Below are 23620 nucleotides of genomic sequence, written 5' to 3' on the forward strand. Positions count from 1 at the left end.
AGCGGGTACCTCTGTCCTACAAATGCAAGGAAATGAATTCTGCCAACAACCTGAATGAGCTTGGAAGAGGATCTTTCCCTAGTTGAGCCTTCAGATGAGGATTTATTAGACTCCTTGATTTCAGCCTTATGAGACCCTGAGCAGAGAATACATCTAAAATGTGCCCGACTCCTGATCCATAAAAAGGGTGCAATAATAAATCTATTATTGTTTTATACCCCTAAGTTTGTGGTAATTTGTCATGTAGCAATAAAGAACTATAATTGTGTTGTAGGATTTCCCCCCAAAGTATTTGGCTTCTCAACTGTGTTTTACTTAGGTTCATTTCGCATTACTCTGAGCCCACTAGATGGATGAGGCAGCTTTAAGGCATGACTCAGTGACAGTGGAAAGCCAGTTTGGAATTTAAAGTTGATATGAAAAACTATAGCTAACTATAGCTGTCACCTTTGGGAGGGCAGAGTGATTAAGTGCATGGACACTGGAGTCTGTATTCCACCACCTTGCTAATTATGGGACACTAGGTAAGTGATTTAAGCCTCAATTGTCTCATCTGCAAAACTGAGCTACAAATATTTACCTTGTATATTTGTACAGTTTTTAGTGAAATGAAAAATACTTGGCATACTACTCAGCACACAGTAAATATCAGTCACTGTTATTTTCTAATTTTTTAAAAAGGAAGGACAGTGCGGGAAATTAAAGGATCATGGGAGCAAGAAAGAGAAAGAAAAGAAAAGCTTGTACAGGAGAAAATGTAACTGAATGTTACCTTTTGCTGTGGGTCACACAGCTATCCAGTCACTCGGCAGCCAGATTTTATTCATGGGAGAACCTTCAAAGAGCCTGGAGATGAAGGCAGCTGCATTTATTTGCGGTGAAATAGATTGCATGCTTAGGTTGTGTGTCAGTCACCCGAGGCCTATTCAGATTCTGTTCCTGTTTTGAATTGAATGCTCTGTCTATCTCAGTGAACCTGAGGCCCTCAGAAGTGAAGCTAGAAGTACATATGATCAAAAAGTGGAATGTACAGAAGAAAAGGGAAGGGAGTCCTATGACAGCTTCCAAACCTGACTTCACTGGCATTGGTTTTCAGGGCTGGGAAGAATGAAGGGCTCCATTTGGCAAGGCGTTGGACATCCTCACTAAAAGGGAAAACATGTCCATGTATTCATACGGAAAGGAGAAATGAAAAGGGAAGGAGAAGAACCTGTAGAGTTTTCCCCCCTAAATTTAATGGGTCCAATAATTATACCTTAAGAAACATTGGATGAGGAAATAACATGAGAAGTTAAATGTATTAAAACTTTGTGACCATACATTTCTAATTACAGTTTGGTTATAAAATGGGAGATTTTTGGATGAGATTGAGTGAGTTTGGTGTCAGCTTCCTCAATAAAATGTGTCCTTGTGTTTTTTTGTTTTTTTGAAACATTTCTATGATGCAGTTAAATTACTCCCTGTGTCCTTGGAAGACATGGGTTTTTTCCCAAGAGTATGTATACAATGGTGGTCTTTGTATACATCTTTAGGGATGTTTTCTTTTTTTTTTAAAAAAGATTTATTATTTATTTACTTATCTCCCCTTTTCCCCCACCCCGGCTGTCTGTTCTCTGTGTCTATTTGCTGTGTCTTCTTTGTCTGCTTCTGTTGTTGTCAGCGGCTTGGGAATCTGTGTTTCTTTTTGTTGCGTCATCTTGTTGTGTCAGTTCTCTGTGGGTGCAGCACCATTCCTGGGCAGGCTGCACTTCCTTTCGTGCTGGGCGGCTCTCCTTACGGGGCGCACTCCTTGCGCATGGGGCTCCCCCATGCGGGGGATACCCCGCGTGGCTTGGTATTTCTTGCACGCATCAGCACTCCTTGAGTGCATCAGCACTGTGCGTGGGCCAGCTCCACAAGGAGGCCTGGGGTTTGAACTGTGGACCTCCCATGTGGTAGACACTCTAACCACTGGGCCAAGTCCGCTTCCCTCTTTATGGATGTTAAATGTTTATTTTTCTCTAACTTCAACACATCTAGAGAAGGAAAGTATAGCCCTAATTTAAATTTTTTTATCTTCTATGAATTATGTTAAAATTCAGAGTTTCTCTTTAAATAACAGCAACAACCAAACATTAAGAAACTGAGCAGCCCTCAAGGACTAGTTCTTATTCTGTTTTATCTCTTCCCCATGTCCTCATCTAATGCTGGACACAGAGTAATGGCCAACAAATATTTGTGCAATGCATGAAATATTTCAGACTCTTCCCTGAGACATAGGCTGACCTGGTGGAAGAACTGGGATCCAAAGCCCAGCTGCCACCATCACTGTGACCTTGACAAAGTCACTTCCCTCCTGGGTATGGTTTCCCTGAGTGTAGAACAAGGTGGTTGCTGTGTTCCCTTTCAGTGCTGATGTTTTGTCTTCTAGTGAAGTAAGGAAAATTCATGGAAACATGACAATAAAACTTTTATGAATATACAAGGGAATACAAAAGACTCAGCCAGCAGGCTTTCCGAGAGTGTGGTTTGGTGGGTACTTTCAGGTTGACCCAACATTATTGTTATTTTTTTTGAGGTGGTACCAGAGATTGAAACCAGGACCTCGTGTGGAGGAAGAAGGTGCTCAACCACTGAGCTACACCCACTCCCCATGACTCAACATTTTTGACACACTGCCTCTGAGATGTCAAAGTGTTATAATGTTTCATTTTCTCCTTCTTGAGAAGCTGGCCTATTCTCCACAGATAATCAGCTGAGAGGATATTACTTATAGAGAACATGTATCTGTGTGGGCATGTATGTGTGTGTACATATACATGCCATCAAATCTCTTAGTGTTGTTAAAATTATGGCTGAGGTAATTATCACCATCAAACTTCTGTGGCAAAAGTACACTCACAGAGCCTTACTTTTTTCATGTTTTACCTCTGAAAAGGAGGGATGTGGGAGAGTGGAAACAGCTATTTCCAGCTGCTTTTGTCCTCGGGTAGAAAGCAAAACAGGTTTCAAGAGCAACTGAGGAATGCGAAGGGTAAGAGTAAAAAGGAATAGCTCTTTGAAAATGAATGGCAAACGATAAAAATAAGTAACCAAAAGACAGAGCATCTTTTGATACAGAGCAAACTTTGATTCTGACGGTGCTGGCTCTTGCTGGAACAAGCACAGACAAATGAGAACCTTGGCTATTTCAGCCCTTAGACACCTACTCCAGAAAATCCTGCTGGAACCAATTACCAAGCATTTTGCAGATGCTGCCATAGCACTCTGCCAAAACTGCCATCTGCTCAGCCCCACCTAGCACTGACCTCTTGGTTTCCTGACATGCACAGGTACTGATAGGGTGCAGCTGCCTAATACAGTCTGCTTGCCCCTACCCTGTGCTCAGAGGTTGTCTTGCAGTGAGATAGCTTAGATAACTAATGGGTCAGACGGACTGCAGTGCATCCTGAAAATGAGGTCACGAAAACTGCCAGTCCTCTAGTCCCTCTTGGGTAATGAGCCTCTGGGAAATGCATTGAATGGGTCTGCCTTAAAGAAGACACAGAGAAATATTTCATTTATTTACCACTGTAGCTTGTACCTGACCATGGAAAAAAGCTATCAAAATGAAAAATTATAAAACATGATGCTGTGAAACAGAACTGCAATTCTCATGTTATTTGGAATCAGGTCACTGGAAAGAGAGCCCAAGTTGCTTCTTAGACAAATGGTTTGAGTATAAAAGGGAAGCACAATCTTGGATGCTCCAGTCTCAGATATTTTCCCCACTTGATATACTGATTTTTAACAGAGCCTTTTGTTGGATGAGGAAGATGAGAATGACTCTTTTGAGAAATTCTGAATTCGCATAGGGTGGCGGAAAGCACTCTGGGGGGAGAAACAGGGCATGCTGGTGTACTAACTACTAGCCTGGTCCCTTGGAGCTAATTTCTTAACCTCTGCTTCTCACTATCCTTATCTGTTAAATGGAGGTGAGGCTGCCTATCCTGTCTCTGTTTAAGTCTTTAAACATTCCCACCACATTGTCAAATACAAGACAAGCCCTGAACATTATTAGTGCTGCAAAATCATTTGTGTATGATCACATTTTTGAATTGCTCAGTGAGAGATTCCAGACTTCTTAAAAACAATACCCAGATTCTCACACCAGCACTCACAGAGGCTCTGTTGACATTAATAATAGCTCAGATCAAACAAGCTGTTTCCATGCCTGGCTCCGGGCTTGCAGGCAGCTGAGGCTCCTGCTCGCTGTGCCCCTGTTTGGGTATTCACTGTTTCTTTGCTGTTCAGGGCACAGCCACAGCTTCTCCTTCAAACGTCCACATTTTGGACATGGATTTTGCAAATTTAGCTGGCAAAATGTTCTCTTCCACTCCAGTCAGCCAGTAAGTTAATAGAAAAATATTCTAAGCTTTTTAGGATTTTGTAGGATTATAATAATTGTCTTTCATCTTCAATTTCTGGTCTCTCAAAGCATATTTTCCTTTTCAAAATTACCCACCAGATTTCCAAGGCCTAATATGGAATGCCACGTAAATATGCATTTTAAATAGCCATTTTTGGAGGGAATAGCATGAAATATGTCATATTATGAGTTCTAATATCTTAACACATTTTTGAGCCATAAAGCTTTTGCAAAATGCTTAGATGTCTGTGAAACTAAAATTGAAGTTTCCCACATGCCTGATTCAGGTACTAAATATGGAAAATCTGACTTGGAACATTGGGTAAAAAAAGAGTTGTAGCCATAGTTTGAGAACATTAAGACTTGGGTGATGGAAAACAAAAACTACATTTGTCAGTGGAAACTCATCATCTTTGAAGATAATTCTCTTGAAGCAAGAATTAAAATTTTTCTCACTAATAATTGAAAGCAAGTCTAACCTTTCAAAAGAGAAAATAAAGCATATATAATTCCAAAGCCAAATGCTTGAAAATATATGCCAGGAAAAAAGCCATTTTTTTTTCTGTTTTATTACAGATTCTTAAGTTGGGTATAATCAACATTTGTTTTATTGACACTTTAGGAGTTTAATTGCTTGCTATAGTCACTCTCCAAAGAATAGGCAATTGGCCCTCTGTATTATTAAAATAGCTCATCTACATCCCAGTTTTGTCATCTTTTCTTGCCAGTATGCTTAATAACATTTCTCCCGAAAGGAGCATTTGCATACTCTTGGTATGTAAAATACAGGAATTGGTCTATGGAGCTATAATTGAGGAAAAATATTACTTTGCCCCCTCCTCGGAAAGGCCCTATTTGAGTGTAACTTACATTATTCTCTAGAATTATCCCCCAACCACCCTCTGTGCCATCTGGAAAATAGGAAGCCCTGCTTCCAATATGTGCACTGATGAATAGAGGTTCTAATCACTGTCTCAGATAATTAAAGGGAGCCCTCTCTTGGCCCCTTTGCTCATCTCTAAAGCAGAGCCTAGTTGTATCTTCCAGCACCCACGTGGCTCCTTATAACACGAACAGGCACAGCCACAGAACCCCTGTGGCACACGAAAGATAGGCCAGAGTGGCCCACAGGCATATAAAATGAGAAATCAGAGTCATGAGAGAATTCAGACCTTCGTTTAGGTATTCTGCTAGTGATTAGACCAGCTATACCTTTAAGGAGGTAAGAGATGTCATTGAGCACTGCAGAGCTAGAGGGAAACTTAGATGATAAAGTCTAACTCTTCATTTTAATAAGGTAAAGAAGTCAGGAAGCCTCCTCAAGGCCACAAACAGGACATCTAGCATTGGTGGGTTTGTTTTTTTCCCCTACATAATGATGGACATTTCCTCCAGGACCTTATTCAGAACTTTCTGAAAGAAGGGAAAATATTCTATTTAAACTTCATCAGCCAACCAACCATCAAACCTGATTGAAGCTTGTTGTGTATGCATTGGGTAGACATGGCGCCTAGGTCTCCACAGTTTCCTTTTAGCTCACACACTGTGAGTGTGTACTCTCAACATCACACAGGGTGTTGAGAGTCCTGCCAAGAGCATTCATTATTTCTTGAGGATAGCTGAATAGTATGTGGGTATAGATCGGAAGCAAAGTGAGTTTCCAAATTGTTCTGAGATCCACTTTTGCAATTCCATTCGTGTTTATGTATTATTACTCGTAACATTGTTATGAAAATTTTGCATTTCTATAGCTCATTGGGTTTTATGTTATAACTTACTCACTATAATAGTTAACTATAATTGGTAACAAATTAACACTTATTGGAACTATAATATTAGTTGAATAAAAGCAATTGAAAGTGTTCAATTACACATTTTGACAGAACGAAATAAGATCAAATCACCTATAATGCCATTATCATAATGTCACTATTGTCCATTTTTGCACATTTTGGGCTGGGCCCCGAAACAAAATGAAACAAACCAAAATTTGTTTCTTCTGGGTGTACTGTTTTTTCCCCACTCCCTGTACCTCAAATGATCACACATAACTGATTGACTTTCCTTTTGGAGAAGATTTTTAAGGATAAAATTGTGTTTTATAGAGGTACCAAGGTATTGTCAGCCTCCTTTTCATGGACATCTCTCCTCTCACACAAATTGTGTAGCGTTATTTAAATTGCATTGAATACTGGTGTGGCTTCCCAAGGGCATCTCATTTTTCTAGGCTGACACCAGCCTATTTGTTTTGTGGCCTTTATTTTCCTAATTCCATACTAAGACTAATAATTAATTTTAATACTAAGGATATTTTTGAGGGGCCCAGAGAAATTGCTTCAAATAGAAGAAAAAGTGACTGTTTAATTACTAGTCTTAAAATGGTGTCCCTATTCTGAACAGATTATGAATCTACATGTCTAGTTTTAATGAATTGTTTCTGGGAAAGCTACAATATTCTGACCATTTCCCTAAGAAATTGTATTGTTGTGTTAAAGCTACATACATATTTAGTGTTGTAAGTTAGAAAGTTCTGAAATAGAGATTTTTATAATGTACTGCATATGCAGGGATAGAAAACTTCCCTAGTAAGACCATCCAAGTAAAATCAATGACCACAAACACTTTTGCAGCTACCAGTACTTACGTGTTTTCATTTTTAAAGCATTTTGACTGATATGTATTCTTTTAAAAATGTGTATACTGTGAAAGAAACCCTAGGAGAGGGATTTCTCTCTCTTCATATATGTGTGTGTATGTGTATATGTACATATATTTTTCCCCATTACAGGAGCCTATGTGATTACAATCATTTAATCTTGTTGCAGAGTGATTAATTTAGGAAGAAATTGATAAGCTCAAAACAATATGTCTTGAAGAGCTGTCTGAAATAGATGGAAGAACATAAGAGGACACTGTCCATGGTTTAGGGGCCTAAGGAAAGGAGAGAGGGAAGAGCGGCAGTCCTACCCTGAAAGGAATTTAGTCAACTTATATCTTGTCAATTCTTATAGGTATTTTATGATTCCCTCCTCACTGCCATTTGGTCAAAACAAACAATACTTCAACTCTGTCTTTTCCCTTCTTGTTTACTTGGAATATCTACTATGGTGAAAGTGAACTTTTTCAATTTTAGTTGTAAAGGCACATTACAAGATCGTTTAAAGCTATTTGAGACTCATTTCAGACTTGGAAACATGGTTTTGATTGTCGATTGCTCCATTATCTTCATAGTTTTCTTGGTTTGGCTTAAAGAAGAATGTTATTATTCCATTTCCTAATTATAGCAATGCCAGTGTAGGGGTGGGTGATGTGCATATTGTGGTGGTGTACATTCCTTGCTTCCTGGTGCAATTGATTATGATGGGGTTGAAATTCTCAAGATGTTTACATTCTCATCCGACTCAGACTTGGTCCACATGAAGAAAACAAAAGCTGTTGCTGGGCATGGAGGAAGTGAAGGTAAGAGAAAGATAAACCATTAGGTTCAAGAAGTATGATGGAAGAAAAATTCACTTGTGAGGTATGGGCTTATCTAAACTGCTTGAAAATATTGACCACCAGCTATTAGAAAGTATAATAACTAGTAAATATTCTGCAACTTTGGATCTTAATCTTTCATATGGCATGATATCATAAACGGGACTTGACAGAACTGATCTTCCATGTCTTGCTTATTTTATGTTTATTACATCTAAATGACTGGTGAAATGTATATCCATGGCATAATTGAAGCATGCTAAATGTTTTATAGAATCTACATTTTAAATGGAAGGCCCCACATGAGTTCTAAGAAAACAAATTCTGGGTCATTTCCAAAAAGTGGTAACAACAACATTATGTGATCATTACAGTCATTTGTAAATATAAGTATGATAAATGCAACAGCTGCCTGCCTGAGCTTAGGACTGTTGGATTTTACAAATGAGGGAAATGGTTCAATGCAGTACTCAGAATAATGTAAACTCCACTTGGTTGTGACCTGTTAATTGATCAGAAAATCTAAGCAGAGGAAATCTAAATAGTATCTTCCTACACAATAATTTAAAAACCACTTAGCTTGCTTCTCATACTAAGTCACTGATTATTAACTTTAAATATACTGCAGGATGTGGGACCATTTAAATGACTTTCCATTAGCTATCATTAGTATCATATAGGGTGCTGGGGTTCATCCAGAAACATTACTCTCTGAAGAGAATCTTGAGACCATAGCTGCTGGCATACATTTCCAAATGATATTCAGACTTTTTTTTGTGCAACTTCTGGTTATAACTTCAATCTATTTATTCATTACTCATTATATTACTATGGCAATTTTAATATAATAGCTTGACTTGGCCTTTACTATAACTTACATGTAATAAATATAACTTGTAACATGGTAACAATTGTAGATATTGCACTAAAGAATGAATCAAATAAGTGGAAAGTATGAGTCTGTATATTGCATATTTTGGAAGGTCCAAGAAAAAAATGGCCTTCCATTTTTTTCATAGTCAGTCAGAAGGCTATATCAATTTCCAGCTGAGCATTAGAAACTGCAGTGCTGAGGACCCCAGAGTATAGACAGTGCTGAGAATACAGATCACAGAGAACATACTCACAGATGAGAATGGAAAGGCCAAATGTCATCCACTTGAGCAACTCAATCCTTTTGGTTCCTTGGAGTCCAATATGCAAAGTCATCATTGGTCTTGTTTAGGTTCCCTCATTTAGTCTCTGTGCACTGAGGCAAGCGGATGGAAAGGTGATGGTTTAGCCATTGTTTTGAACCATATCTATTCTTTTACTTCCATTCTCCATTTCAAACATGAAATTATGAAATTATGACCTCACTAGACTGGAAAATGAGATTTTATTTTAGGAAAATTACTTGGCTTTATTTTAAATCAGATACTATGACCACAGATTGCATCTTTTTAAATAACTTTACAAAGGCTTTCATCACTGTGAAATCAATCTTTTTTTTTTCCTTAATTAGAAACATGTATCCCTTCAGTATGTGTCCCTTTTACTCTGGTGATGGTGGCTCCCAGCTCTGGTCATTAAGTTCTCTTCTGGACAAGAAAAGCACATGGGGGCTTTCCATGTGCAGGATCTCTCCTGAGTGCTCTACATGTGCTACTAATTTAATACTCACATCAATTTTAGGAGTACATGTATTATGATCCCTGCTGTACAGATAGGGAAACTGAGGCACAGAGGGGCACTGTGCTTGTCCAAGACCACATAGCTAGTAAAAAGTGAAGCCATTTTTTTGGACGCAGGCAGTCAGGCTCTAGAGTTCATATTCTTAATTCTTTACTATATTATGTTTTTCTAAGGTACATCTGATAGTCCTCCCCAAATTTATTTTAAAGAGACTTTAGACATGAGATAGAATTAATGTCAAATTCACTCTGACACTAAAATTGTAGGGTTATTAAAAGAAGTTCAGAAAGTTACAGAATCTTCTAAGGAATACCAAGTCCCTCATTTCCAGTCTACAAATGACACACTGTCGTGTTTATGTATGCCTTCTCAGAAACTCTTGTCTCTTGAGACTCTCTGACTCTTCAGTGTGCTCCAACTTAAAACTTAAAACTTTAATTGTATATAGTTTCATCATAAAGAAAAGGGGAAGGAGCAGATGTGGCTCAAGCAGTTGAGTGCTCGCCTCCCACATGGGTGTTCCCGGGTTCAGTTCCCAAGACTCCTGAAAACAAGCAAACAAACAACAGGCAAAACAAACATAAAAACCAACTCAGGAAAGCCAATGTGGCTCAGGAGTGCATATTTCAGTATGGAAGGAAGATTGTTTACTTTGTTTACTTTAGTTCCCTCTTCAGAATTTGTTTCTCTAGTAAGGTGGTTGGTTTTGATCTAAGGAAAGTGACTTTAGTAGGGTCATCTGTTTTGCAGGCAACTCACAGTGGATATGGTGGGTTATCTTTAAATGTCATTTGTGAAATACGGTACAAGAATATTCCCATGGAAAAGGATATGGCATTTAAAATTTAAGTTAATTCAAACCAAAAAGTTTGAAAAAGTTTGTGTTTTCCCTCCTCCCATCTTTGTCCTAGCCTTTCCAGTTTAATCACTGCTATTATTTGCAATATGTATTGTTTCAGACTTTTTATAAGCACATCTAAGCAAATCTGAATACTGGATCTTATTGTGTGTCCACGTTTTACATAAAAGTTAGCAGAGAAGACAGAGTTTGCTTTCTTCACTTAACAAGTATATGGTAGTTCTTTCATTATCAGTACATGGAGAACTCCCCTTCTTAAAATTGGAATTATCAATCTAGCTACCATCATCTCCCCATGCACCGATTTATACAACTTTCCAGTATTCAATTGTGTGGATGTATCATAATTTATTTAACCAGTCCTCTATGGATGGACATTTGGGTTGTTTCTGTTCTTTTGCTGTTGTAAATAATAATGAATGAATAACCTTGAACATACATCATTTCAAAAGTGTCCAAATATATCTGTGGGATAAATTCCTGTAATTGGAATCTAGGTTAAAGATACATGCACTATTAATTTTGCCAAATTGCCCTCCATAGGAACTGTACTAAGTAACACGTCCACTTATGGTAAGTGAGAGTGACTTTTACCAAAGTTTTGCTAATGGGGTATATCATTGAACTTTTATTTTTTTGTCAATCTCTTAGATGAAAATGGATATGTCAATTTAGGTTGTTCATCTTTTCACACTGAGTTGTTTGCATTTCTTTTTTTGTGAACTGTCCATATTCTTTGTCTATTTTGCTGCTGGATTGATTTTTTTCTTCTCAATTGGTGATTTTTCTTCTTTATGTGTTAGCAAGATTAGCTTTGTATATATGAGTGGCAAATGTTTTTCTCAACTTCTTATTTGCCTTTTGCATGCATACTATTATTATTTTCTTTTGCTACAAAGGCATGATTTTTATGCAGCAAAGTATAATCCTTCATTTGATACCGCTATGGACTTCTTTTAATGTAAATTTTAAAAGTGTGCCCAAATCACCTGTACAATATACACATATAACCATGGGATTTTAACCTGGTCCAAAGTGTATTATATCTTCCTCAAAGAAATTGATTTCTACACAGTGTGTGACTTGAAACTGCCAAAAAAGTTGATGCCCTAGGCTCTGGCTACAAAGTAGGATTTAAGCCTGTAGAGTTATAAAGCTGAGGGTTATTTATCATGGATTCTTGGAAGGTACCTGCCTGCCTCTCTGGGAACCATTCAGCATTCGGGCTAAGCCTTCAGCCAAATATTCATTTTGCGGAGCAAGAAGAAAAGAAATAGGCAGCTTAGAGAGGAATCTATCAGAAGAAATTGAATCCTATTTTTTTTATCAAAAACTTTTGTGAGAAATTTCAATTAGACAACTTTTTCAAAATAATTTTATTGAGATATATTCACACACCATACAATCCATCCAAAGTGTATAATCAATGGCTCTCAGTATAATCACAGATTGTGCATTCATCACATCAATTAGACCACTTTTATTGTTGAAAATCCAGAAGTCCTATCCCAGATAATAATGATTACTATAAAAGGCACTTTGCATAAATTTAAAATTTAATAAGGTCAACAACTTTATGAGACAGTTACCATTGAAAGCTCCATTCTGTAGATAATGTGATGCTTGGAGATATTAACTTACTCAAGGTTATACAGCTAGTAAGGGACAAAGTTGAGACTAAAACTCAAACCGTATCTGATTCCAATCATAGCTGCTTCTTCAGTCATAAGGAGGATAACCTAATTTTGCAGGACCCAGTTGCCTTTAATTGGGTTTTAAAAATTTTTATACAAAAACATTAATATTTTTGTGTCCATCAGTGATATAGAATTTCCTTGTATTTTTTCTTTACTAGTTTTCAATTAATAATAATAAAAAGCACTAAGGAAGCATTATATCCAAATCTGAGTTACTGTGAGCTGGTTGAGGACAGTCACTGTTTTATTCATCTTTGTGTCTACAATATCTGGTGTATAATTTGCAGTTGATGTCAGCTGAATGAATACGCAAGTGAATGAATGATATCCTTATTATCTTCCTACTTATCCATCTGATTTAATCTTTAATTTTTCAAATAAGCAATACATTTACATTATTCAAGATTCAAAAGTCACAAGAGTAAGCAGTAAAAGTTCCTCTCCCACTGCTATCTTCCATCTACCCTTCTCCATATGCAATTGCCATTATAGGTTTCTTGTGTATACCTCCACTAATTTTAAGCATATTTAAGCAAAAATCAATATACTTCCTTTTTTTAAAACATACTCTGATTTTTAAAAACAAACATTGATTTTAAAAATGTAAAGGCTTACTGATTAAAATTTGAACCATGTAGACAAGTAGAAAGACAAAAAATCTCCAGTGCCTAAATAATCTATTAGAAACATTTTGGGGTATTTTCTTCCATCTGATGGAATTATTAGGTAATATATTTACTCTTTTTCTTACTACATTTCCCTAACTCAGAGGCTAATGTAGATCCTAACAAGGAATGGCTAACCAACATTACTTGGCAAGTTTCAAGATTGCTTTTAACTTCAGCCACTGCAGGAGAGGGTTGTTTTAGTTTCCTGGGCTGCTCAAGCAAACACCATGAAATGGACCTGGTTAAACAATGGGAATTTATTCACTTATGGTTTTGAAACTAAGATAGAAATCTAAATCAAGGCATCATCAAGGTGATGCTTTCTCTCAAGACTGCAGCATTCTGGGGCTGGCTGCTGGTGGTTGCTGATTCCTCGCTTATCACACGGCAAGTCACATGGTGGCATCTCCTGGTCTCTCCCTTCTCATCTAGGTTCTGTTGATGCTTAGCTCTCGCTGCTCTTTCTGTAGTTTTCTCTTTATCTGAATTTCACTCCCCTGTAAAAGGACTCCAGTAGTAGGGAGAAGACCCATCTTGATTGAGGGGGATTACACCTTAACTAAGTAATCTCATTAAAAGGTCCTACTTAACAACGGTTCATACCCACAGGAACAGATTAGGTTTAAGAACATGTTTTTTTCTGGGGTACATATTCAAAACAAGAGGGAATCTTATGGTGAGATGTGGGAGGCAACTATAAAATGGTTACTTCCAGGCTCGAAGGGTCTTGCTTTCTGACAAAAACCAGGGCAGGATAAGGCGACAGAGAACACTGTCAAGAATTTTGCAGGAGACGTCTTGAGCAGGTCATTTTGCATAATCTATTCACATTGGTAGAGATTAAGTCTGGAAGAATGGAGATTTGAGTGGTTGTATGTAGAGAGTGCAAACACTGCACAGTCTGTACAAGTTAGCTGTTTTTCTGGTAACAGAAATTGTTGGGTCTGTGTGGAACACTGCATGTTGATGGGCCTATATGCTGGTGGGGAATGGCAAGATGGGTCAATAGTGAATTAACACAATGACAGAAACAGAAAATACTGACCAAAAGTCGATTCTTAGCTCGTTTCCTCAAGTGGAGAGCTACTTCAATCTAGGTAATTCATGTGCCTCCGCCATTTAAATGTGCTGGAACAGTGTATGCATTTACTGTCTATGTGTGTGTGTCTGTGTGTGAATGTGTGTTTCTCTGTACATTTATGCCCTTCTATATAAGCTTTAGGATATTTAACATTCTTCATTGCAAGTGGGGCTCAATCAATACTCAATCCATTATTTTTTGTGTTTGTTTATTTTATATGATGACACAGGAATTCTCCAAGGTTCTGCATGGTGTCTTCTCTTTTAACTTCCAGCTTCAATGAATTGATACTAATAAATGAAATGAAAAGAATTAAGGCATTCTCCTTATAGTAAGCCAAAGAATGTAGAAAATGCTCATATAGTAAATTCACAAGAGGAATGTTACAAAGTAATTGCTTTCAATCTCTTAACCATTGCAGCAGCTCCCCTCTCTGCATTGTGGTAGTTGATTTATTCTTATGTTTGCCACATTATTCTCCTGACGGCAATGTTGAAGACCTACCATCTCACAGAGTGTCTGGCACAAAGTAAGTGCTCCCTAAATATTTGTTCAGTGAATAGTGAATATATTTGCAATTTTTTTTTAACAGGGTGAGAATGAAGTACAAGCATCTCTTCAATGACCTCAAGGATATGATTGTCTTTCCACCGTTAGCACCCTTCATTAGCTGTCCTTTGGTTATTTGGAATGGGATCCTTTGGGAGCTTCTAATTTATTGCCTCGGATTACTTCAAACAGTTATAATTACCTCGGACAGATTAGTATCTCTGTGGAACAGATTTAATCATATTACTATGGGTTCTCTAAGATAATGTCCCTAACAGTTTCTGTTTTCTTACTCTACTCCAGACTCATATCCTCTAGCCTAATCAGGCTGGATATCTCCCCATTCCCAAGTAAGTGTCAACTTTTCTGCATCCATACCTGCTGCTGTCTGTATACATTTAATAAAATCCATCAACCATTTATGATGTCTTTCGTTATAACTTCCCCCACCCATCACCATCCCTTCCTCCTTTGCCTTATATGTTCTTATATTCTTATATACTTATATTCTTACTACTCTTGAATTACTGGATTTGAGGGACTGAGCTTTGCTATTTTTCTGTTCTCTACAACAATGTTCTCCAAGCTTCCCAGTAGATAAGAATACCTGAGACCCTTGTTAAGTCAATGTATTTACATGGAAATTCTGACTTGGTAAATTTGGATTGAGCCTCAAGAATCTTTTCCTTTTTTAAAACAAGTGTTACAGATGATTCTTTTTTCTGAGGAAGTTATACAAAAATTATTGTTGTTAAAATATATATAATGTTTTAACCATTTTAAGTGACACTAATCACATTCACAATCATCATCACTATTTATTTCTAAAATGTTCTCATCATTTCATGCAGAAACTTTTTACCCAGTTAGCAATATCTCCATATTCCCTTCCTTACCGCAGCTCCTGGTAACCTCTAATCTTCTTTTATGTCTCTATTTATTTGCTGATTCAAGATATTTAATATAAGTGGAGTCATACAATTTTTGTCCTTTTGTATCTGGCTTATTTCACTCAGCATAATATTTTTGAGGTTCATCCATATTGCACAATGGATAAAAATTTCATTCCTTTTTGTGGCTGAATGATACTCCAGTGTATGTTTATACCACATTTTGCTTATCTATTCATCTGTTGATGGACACTTGGGTTGTTTCCACCTTTTGGCAACTGTGACTAATGCTGCCATGAACATTGGTATACAGGTATCTGAGCCCCTGTTTTCAATTCTTCTTAGTAGTGGAATTGCCATATCATATGGTAATTTTATGTTTAACTTTTTTGTGGAACTGCCAAACTGTTTTCCACTGTGGTGGCACCATTTTTCTTTCCTACTAGCAATGCATAAGGGTTTCAGTTTATCCACATCAGATGATTCTTTTTTTTTTTTTTTTAAAGATTTATTTTTATTTAATTCCCCTCCCCTCCCCCGGTTGTCTGTTTTCTGTGTCTTTTTGCTCCGTCTTGTTTCTTTGTCCGCTTCTGTTGTCGTCAGCGGCATGGGAAGTGTGGGCGGCACCATTCCTCGGCAGGCTGCTCCCTCCTTCGCGCTGGGCGGCTCTCCTTATGGGTGCACTCCTTGCGCGTGGGGCTCCCCTACGCGGGGGACACCCCTGTGTAGCACGGCACTCCTTGCGCGCATCAGCACTGCGCATGGGCCAGCTCCACACGGGTCAAGGAGGCCCGGGGCTTGAACACGGACCTCCCATGTGGTAGACGGACGCCCTAACCACCGGGCCAAAGTCCGTTTCCCCAGATGATTCTTAACATCAGATAAATTTGGGAAGCTTCCCTGTAGTTTTCAAATACCAGCAGAGTGCCTTGCACATGTAAGTGCTCAATAAATATCTGTTAAGTAAATGTAATTTCCTGTGTAAGATCAGCAGATAGTCAAAGGAGCCAGTAGGTCCACATATATAAGAAAACATAGGCTTATAATAGATATTAAACCCCCAACAATGTTGCAGGAGTAGTTTGATGAGACCCTCAAAGAAGATGGAAATTTGAATGTGGGCACAATAATTCAATTTTGGACAAACAGATACTTTTTACTGGTGACATATGGGCACAATAAAAAATGAGTAGGTACAATACATCTTATTTTTAATTTTAACCATTCAGAAATTCAGAAATATTTTTTTTAGATTTATTTATTTCTGTCCCCCCCCACCCCAGTTGTTTGTTCTCTGTGTTAATTGGCTGTGTGTTCTTCTTTGTCCACTTCTGTTGTTGTCAGCGGCATGGGAATCTGTGTTTCTTTTTGTTGTGTCATCTTGTTGTGTCAGCTCTCCTTGTGTGCGGCGCCATTCTTGGGCAGGCTGCACTTTCTTTCAGGCTGGGCGGCTCTCCTTATGGGGTGCATTCTTTGCACATGGGGTTCCCCTACGCGGGGGACACCCCAGCATGGCAGGGCACTCCTTGCGCACATCAGCACTGCGCATGGGCCAGCTCCACACGGGTCAAGGAGGCCCGGGGTTTGAACCGCGGACCTCCCCTGTGGTAGACGGACGCCCTAACCACTGGGCCAAGTCTGCTTCCCTCAGAAATATTTTATAAAGTTATTTTCCTGAGTATGATTAATAGTAGCAATGAAAATAAACTATTCAGTTTCTAAAGGTAAGTTTTGAGCAGTTATTATTAGCTCAAGATATATCTAATCACTCCACTTTTTAAAAATGTGTAGCTTAAAAGCAGAAGCAACTTACCATCCAAAATAGAAAATGTAGAACCTCCTGATATGTGGGATAGAATTGAAGACAATGTTAGAAAGAAGACCCCCTGAATACATTGCCACTTAGTTTTGATCCATCGAATTTTACTCATCATTCTTTGTACATCCATCTATCTACTGTAGATACTGTAGATACTGTTTCTTTATGTCTATAGTTTCACACTGCCTTCTCTTCTGCATTTTTACTCCCACTCTCTACTATCAACTGCCCAACTTTCACCCTTTTTGATTTGAATTCAAATGATAAGTTATTGTTAGAGGGATGCTGATAGGTCCGTCTAATCCCCTCTGCATCTTTTGTTTATTTAGGAAGAACTTTCATACCAGTCTTCTTTGTAGGTTGCTGGGAGACTTTTACTGTAGAGATTTATAGACCCTTTACCTAGTGTCTTTGAGCTTTGAACAGCTTAGTCAAGGGACAGGTTAATGTGATTTAGCACATAGACCCATTCATATGTGAAGTGACCTAGGGTCATCTCCTTTCCTTTTCTTCTTTTTTTAAGGTACCAGGGCAGGGATTGAACCCTGGACCTCATATGTGGTAAGCCAGTGCAGTGGTTTTCTTGTTTGTTTGCTTGTTGGTATTTGGCTTGTTTGTTTTTAGGAGGCACTGGGACCTCCCAAGTGGGAAGCTTGACCCACACCGGCTCCCTGAAGTCATTTTCTTCAGCAAGGGCAGTGAACAGGAGCCACTTAGAAGGGCACGGAGGTGGGGAGGATTCTGAAGCTTGACTACTCCAGGCTCTCTACTAGATTTCATCTCACCTCTACTCACAAATTTTATTTCAAAGGGCATTTTCTTGGAAAATGTATTTCTCTATTATTGTATTTTATATATACATGTATCTTTTTTTTTCTGAAAAATGATATAAGTACTTAAAATGCTTAAAATTAGTAACTGGGAATAATAACACATAAATAATAAAATAACCAGACCCATGGATTACAGAGAAACAAGCAAGGCAGACATCCATGAAGTATTCTGGAATTTACTGTTATCTTTCTTTTCCTTATTCTTCTCTGCCTCACCCACATGAGGCCCTCTCACGTTATTGTTTTCAAGTCCAAATCAGAATAATTAGTGGGTCTCAATACATGCATTTGAGCTAAGTGCTTCAAAGACAAAAGAGACAGAGACTGTTCATCAGGCTACAAGGGAAGAAGCATGGGCATAATATTAGTGACAATGGCAGCTGTGCCATGGTAGGGAGGGGATCGCATCAACTGCCAGCTTCCATTGCCTAGAAATCTGATTGCACCTGGCCCAAACCCAACACTACAGATTCTGTGAGCCTCCAGAGCCCTCTCCAGCATTTTGGCTTACTTTTTTATAATTCTCGCCATGCTTCCTCACTCCTACGGTATCCACGCTGTTGACTCGGAAAGCCCATCTTAGTAAGAGTGCAAAAAAAAATCCACTGACTTCAAACATTTCATTAATGTTAGTACTCATCTCAGGATTTAGGTTCTGAAGGGTTGAATCAGGGATTGCTCAGCCTTCCATAATCTCTATGGCTCTCACCTTCCTTTCCCTCTTTGGTCCTACTGGTACCTTTCTCCCCTGGTTATACACATCTGTACATTCTGTAAAGGGTTTATCAATATATCTCTTTGTGAACTAGGGATGGTTGCATATTAGAGGTGGGATTTGAGACCAGATTCAACCAATGATGATTAGTCAAACATTCCCTTTCTACTGAGTCATCTTTAATTGATACATTAAGTGATGGTATGAGCAAGTGTTTAATAGGGATGACGAAGAAACACAGGAATGAGGCAACATAAAAGGATAATGAAATGAAAGCAAACAAATGAGGAAAGGCAGGCACAAGTGACACTAACTATTAAATGAAATATACAGTTACGGAAAGAGATGAATAGTAAGAAAAGTGGGAGGAAGGGATGGGTTTTTCCATTTTATCATTCTCAATTAATTTCACAGATTAACTTTGTTTTTTCTCATCTTTTCAATCTTTTCCAAAATGTCTTCCCTCATTTCTTTTTTAAATGGGAGACTTTTGCCTAGATAACAAACTAAATTTGATAAGTCAAATAATTTCCTATATTTTAATATAGGTAACATTTTTTGGTTTTAGGGAAAAGAATATGAACTTTGAAATATAGTACAATTCAGGTATTGAAGAATATTTGTGCTAGAAATATAAATTCAGCAGAACCGGTGACAGATGGCCCAGCATCAGTGAAAGGTATTAAATGCATCTTTAACTGGTATTAAATACCTTCCACTTCTGCAGGGAGTGGAGGAGAAGGGAGCTGATGAAATTCATAAGCACGGAAATAATTTGATTGTCTTAGCACAACCCTGGCACATTTTTGTATGTTAAGATGGCATATGTTTTCGTCATCAAATGTCTGGTAAATTGTGTTAAAACCTGAAAGAACATTATAAGCCAAAACCTGAGAGTGCATGTAAAATATAAGAGTGGGGAAACCATATTGTTTTTCTGGTCCTGGCTCTGCCACAGATAGTGTGACCTTTGGCAAAATAATAAAGCAGCCTCTGGCTACTATAGGTTTTCCATCTGTAAATTTGTAAAATCACTACCTCCCTACCTCAGGGGGCAAATGAGAATTGGGATGGCCAAATACTATAAAACCTTTCTCTAGTTTATAAAACCTTTCCCTTTAAAACATGGCCATTATTAATAATAAAAATTCTGAAAAGATGTAACATAAATGGCAAATTCAGTAGCACAAATAGAGTTCATGACAAACAGATTTTGGAACTCTGGGAAACAGGAGTTTGCAAGCAAGATGGATTTTGTAACAGAACAATTTCTCAAAAACAATTTGATTAGTTAGCTTTACTGACATAAGTCAAGTTGAAAAAGTAGTGATCTAAAATATGCATTTTTTTTGGCTTGTTTTCAATAAAAAAGCATTCCAGGTGCTTTATTCAGAAGTTGAGAATAGATACAACCCCCAAATAATCAAATCACTTTTTAAAATTTTTAGTACTTGGTTTGTGAAACTCAGGGTATATTTTCTTTTGGAAACATTCCAAATTATTTTGTGATTAGGTTCCTCAGTTACAGCACTATTTTATGATATTTTGTAAGAATGAATATTTTTCTACAATAATAGGGTACAAGAAACCCTTTTTTTTTCCATTTCAAGCTTTTTCATTTTAAATTATGAAATACTTCATAAAGAATATTACAATCAAACTCATCTTAGATTTGATACATGTTAACATTTTGCCAAATTTACCTCAGATATTCCCTTTATCTCCCCCAAATGAAATGCTACTGATTTTGTTGAAGCTCCCTATGAATCCCATACCTTCCTTCCCTTCCTCTCTAGAGGCTATCCTTTATTTTCTTCCATGTTTTTACCATGAACACATAGATATGATTTGCATGGCTAAACATTTACACACGTGGTATACTCTAAGGATCCTTTATGTACTTGCTCTTTGCCATTCAGCATTATGTTTTCAATGTCTGATACTAGTATAATGGGTCAGAGATGGCTGGTTGACTTCCAAAGATTCATGCTCTTTTTCCTCAGTGTAGAGTTGAGGCTGTGAAGTTACTGCCCAGTGGCTTGATGTTAAATCAGCCTCTATTTCATTTTGGTGGGGTCATGGGGCAAGTTCTCTTCATTGGAATGTGAGTGGAAGTGTGATGTGCATCACTTCTGGACTAAAGTGGTTAAGAAGAGTGTTTTTTTTGTTTTTGTTTGTTTTTATTAAGAATTGTGGAGGGTCTGAGATTTTACTCTACATGTGGGCTAATAAGCCAATCTGTTACAGTGTCATGGGTGCTGGCACAAGACCCAAAGTTCCTGAGTCGGAGACAAGGGACTTAATTACTCACAGCAAAAGCTGGAGCATAGCTTCCTGGTGTCAGTTCTCCATGCCCACCAAATCCTATGAAGGTGAACAAAAGGGACCATCATGGATGTCTGCACAGTGGGTTATGTTACCAGAGAGGAACACTGAGCTTGGGGGGCTCACTGTTTTATAGTTATTGGTAACAAGCCAGCTCATTGTCTGTGGGAGACCTTACCTCATTTCTTAAGATAGCTTGCCACAAACACAACCCTAAGAATGGGCCATTGGTGTCTTGTATGTGTGGCTTATCAGCAAGAATGTGCAGGGGTGCTCAGGCAACATGTTAGATTGCCTCTCTCAACACCTGTCTCCATTCTCTCTTTCTCTGCTTGAAGCAAAGAACTCTGGAGACCCTAGAAATGGAGATGGAAGATGGGAGGAGTCTGAGTATAAATGCCCAGACTGAAGGCTGCCTGATGAACACCAAAATTAATGTAGAGGAAAAGCAAACACCTATGTTGTTAAGGCACAGAACTCTTGGGGTTTATTTGTTACAGGAATCAGTTTCATATTAAATGGAATGACTTAGATTTAGTTTTTAAACTCCTATGCTGTATTCCATTACATGAACACAACACAATTTATTCATTTCCCTTTTTGGGATATTTTCTTTCTTTTTTTTGCTATTACAAACAATGTTGCTATGAACATCTTTGTACATGTGCAAGGCTTTCTTTAAACTATATTACTAGGGGTAGAATCTCCAAATATTCCTATCTTTAACTCTGCTAAAAATTACTTGTTCTATGAGATTGTTGTGTCAGTTTATATTCACACCAACAATCTAGGAGAGTTTGCATTTCCATCATTTTTCACCAACTCTTAGAATGATCAGATTAAAAAAGTTTTCCATTATGATGTGGTAAAAATCATATCCTATAGTTTCTAAAGTTTAAAGATATATTTGGTGGACATTTGGGTTTCTTTCTTTGTTGACTGGCTGGCCAAATTCTTTGTCCATTTTTCTACTGGGTTGTTTTCATTTTTCTTGTTAATTTTTAAGAGTTTATATATATATTTAGTATGCCAATTCTGTTAATTATATGGGCAGTGAGACTATTCTGGTTTCTTGTTTGTCTTTTGTCATTGTTTATGGTGATTTTTTTTCTATAGAAATTTAAAAATTTTACTATAGTTTAATTTATTAGTGTTTTCCTTTATATTTGGTATTTCCTGGGCCACATTTATTAAAACCTGTACAGTAAAGTAATAAAGCTATGATCTTATGTTTTTCCCACGTACTTTAATGTTTTGCTTTTTATATTTATGCCTTTAATCCACATGGGGTTAATTGTATGTATGGTACATAAGATTCTAATTTTATTGTATTTTTACAAATTTAGATCCTCTGCATTGTACATTAAATAGTTCATCCTTTGTCCAATGAATGACTTAGGGTATACTAAGCAACTGTAAAATAAATAGAACACCCACATTCAATGGCCTGATAGTCAAGGCAAGCATCGCAAGTTGGTGGGTGGCTCTCTTTTATGTGGTGACTCAGGGACTAAGTCCCTTCCAACTTGCTATTTCCTTCTCCTCCAGAGTCATAATACCTGATTGAGGCTGGTTTACCTCATCTGGATACTAGCCAAAGGAAGGGAAAATAGAAAATGGGGAAGGAACACTATTGTCTTACAGGCACTGGCCAGGAAGCAGCACAGATCTCTCTGTTCCCTAGAACTTATCCATATGGTCACATCTAACTGCAATGGGGAACTGGCAAATGTGGTCGTGCCTAATCTACAAAGAAGCGGGCAGCATATTTTAGAGATAATCCAGTCATCTCAGTCATATCCACATATAAGGCCCCTCAGTCATATGCAAAATCAAATAGGCTTGGATCTTTCTGAGCTCTATAGTCTATTTATCTATTTGTCTAACCCCCTTGTTCCTTTTCCCCTTAAGGGCCAGTTTGTTCTTCCCTCAAGAAAGCTTGGGTACTATGCTGATGTGTGACCATCTAACACATATGAACAAGTGGGGGAACCAGTATTAATCCATGATATAGCTTAATTTCTTTTATTTTTAGATAAAAGTAAAAGCAAACTGAAGTTCCAATATTTGCTTCTTGCTTAACTCAGTAGTTTACCTGCATTACAAGAATTCCACTGGGAAAACATTATCCCAGAAAGATTACTTCTGTAGCAATATGAAATTAGATGGGAGAAAGAAAGGGTGGTTAAATGTGTGTTATGTGAATTTTACATTAAAAAAATATAGTATAGTAATGCAGAAGAACGGGATAAAATTTAAGCAATATTTAGAAAGTATAAGGTTTTGTGATTGCCTGATGTGGACAATGAGGAAGAAAGTGGAGTCAAAGGTGGAGGTTTCTAGCTTTGGAACATGGATACATTGTAGTATTATTCACAAAGATGGGGGACCCCGGTAAGGATTCACTGCTATCATTCCTAGGGAAATGTACCTATAATAAAAGGAAAGGAGATTAATTTGGAATTGTAGCTCCACCATGATAAATTTGAGTGACTGAATGCCTTACACTATGACTGCAGATCAGCTGCAATATTATAAGTATCCTAGTAAGGCCAGAGCCAGTGAAGCTTTCTTGGTAGTCCTCTCCTCTGGTCCCTGCTCTTTTTCTTTGAGTTCCTACTAGTTTTTGGAGCAATGAATAATCTA

This window comes from Dasypus novemcinctus, chromosome 11 (assembly GCF_030445035.2).
Source record: "Dasypus novemcinctus isolate mDasNov1 chromosome 11, mDasNov1.1.hap2, whole genome shotgun sequence".
Classification (NCBI taxonomy): domain Eukaryota; kingdom Metazoa; phylum Chordata; class Mammalia; order Cingulata; family Dasypodidae; genus Dasypus; species Dasypus novemcinctus.